Consider the following 2,459-nt stretch of genomic DNA (forward strand, 5'->3'; position numbering starts at 1 on the left):
TCATAAATGTTGGTTCAGCCCAGAATTTCAGATTCAAATACCAACATTTCTTCAGATCCGATCGGCCATTTCCGTTTAGATATTTGGGAATTTTTGAAAAGGTGCAAAGGCACGTTGAAAAATGAAAAGTTTCTATCAAGGTATTGTTCGTTTAATTTTCATTCGTACCTATACTTAACGGTACCTATAAGAATCGTGTTATTGTTCCGCACTTTTGTACACGAATTTTTTGGAAACCGAAACCATAGTTAACCTAAATTTATCGAATGTCTGTGAATATGACAGTTGTCGTAATGGTTCGGCAAGGCTGAGCACACCCCGTTTTTTGTATACAATTATATAGACAAAATGTTGCTTTCAACTTACGGATTGCCTAAGAGGAAGCAGAATGATGCAAACTGTATGCAAACTTTAGTAAAAAAAAATGGTTCTACACTGCATTATACGTTCGATCATTGGGACGGCGTCAACTCAAAAAATTTGCATCCTCGTAGCATCCAAATGCCACATTGATTTGTACTAATAATAATAAAAGGAAATCAAGTTGTTGCCTATGACATGCCTTGATGTAATTTCATATGGTGCATAGTTCACGATCATAATATAGTCCTTTATAGTTTCTGTTAAGATGATATTTCAGGTCCCAGTCTTTTCTAGTGGAGGTTATGAAGATTGGTTAATAATATACTTACTAGGTTAAACTTCCATTGCTAGAATGTCTATTTACTTCCAGTGCACTAGAAAGATTCCATCGCCATGTTACCTTACAATAACAACCTTGATTGTGTTCTACTCCATACACTTTACCTTAAAACGGGGAAAATAATATTTGCAGCTCTATGCATTACACCATTGAATAATATTCAATGATTACACTGAGAAAAGGAAATGATTATCATAACAAAATGGATATGTTTGAGGGATATTATTTTGGGCCAAACGAATTACTATATGTATAATAACAATATGTTTATGGTAAACGACCCCTCAGTATTACCCGAATAAAAATGTTTGTTTAACATTGTTTGGTTCACATAAAAAAAGCTTTCTTATTCCAAAACAAATGAAAGATGGAATCTTGATACAAACATATTTATTTATGGCAAAGTTGCAACACTTTCTCGTCATAAAGGGTTATTGTTGGTAACGATTTATTTTAGTTGTGTGAAAAAGCTTTTCCATGAATTCTGGCATTTTTTTGACAAAATAAGGTGAATTTTTGCATTGCGTTAATGAAAATATAGAAGTGTGTTGGTGACACTAAGTGCTGTGCTATATCATGGGTGATAGTGATATGTTGAATCTTTTGGAACAATTTGCGGTGTCTCTTTGAAATCAAAAAAGGTAGGTAGCGGCGTATTCTATTACTTTTCTGGCTTTTAGTATAGGTTCGCCTATATATGGTTTCTAGTCTATAATTTATGATTGAAAAATCTAATCGAAAAAGCAGGAATTGTTTTGGATTCTACGCACCAAAATTAATAAGAAAAAGTGTTTTCCCGAGAAATTTTGGTGTAGTCGATTTTTGGAAAAAAAGGAAGGTTGTACACTGCCTTTTTTGAGGCCCGCAATAAAAATTGTCTCAGATCGACCCGGAGAAAACATTTTCTTATAGAATGTGGCCTGTAGAATCCATAATTTCAAACAGTTCCAAGATTGGGCTACTAGTTCAAAAGTTACAGCCCTTTGAATTTTCTTTCGAAATTGGTTTCTAGTCTATAACTTTTGATTGAGAAGTCTGATCGAAAAAGTACGAATTGTTTAGGATTCTACGCACCAAAATTATTAAGAGAAAGTGTTTTCCCGAGAAATTTTGGTGTAGTCGATTTTTGGAAAAAAGGGAAGGTTGTACACTGCCTTTTTTTGAGGCCCGCAAAAAAAATTGTCTCAGATCGACCCGGAGAAAACATTTTCTTATAGAATGTGGCCTGTAGAATCCATAATTTCAAACAGTTCTAAGATTGGGCTACTTGTTCAAAAGTTACAGCCCTTTGAATTTTCTTTCGAAATTGGTTTCTAGTCTATAACTTTTGATTGAAAAATGTAATCGAAAAAGTACGAATTGTTTTGGATTCTACGCACCAAAATTAATAGGTAAGAAAAAGTGTTTACCCGAGAAATTTTGGTGTAGTCGATTTTTGGTAAAAAAAAAAGGAAGGTTACTGCCTTTTTTTGAGGCCCGCAATAAAAATTGTCTCAGATCGACCCGGAGAAAACATTTTCTTATAGAATGTGGCCTGTAGAATCCATAATTTCAAACAGTTCCAAGATTGGGCTACTATTTCAAAAGTTACAGCCCTTTGAAATTTCTTTCGAAATTGGTTTCTAGTCTATAACTTTTGATTGAGAAGTCTGATCGAAAAAGTACGAATTGTTTAAGATTCTACGCACCAAAATTAATAAGAAAAATTTGGAGGAATATTTCCCGAATAAACTGCCAATCTCTCAAACTGACGTTT

The sequence above is a fragment of the Photinus pyralis genome, unplaced genomic scaffold, assembly GCF_008802855.1.
Source record: "Photinus pyralis isolate 1611_PpyrPB1 unplaced genomic scaffold, Ppyr1.3 Ppyr1.4_LG6, whole genome shotgun sequence".
In the NCBI taxonomy this organism is placed as follows: Eukaryota; Metazoa; Arthropoda; class Insecta; order Coleoptera; family Lampyridae; genus Photinus; species Photinus pyralis.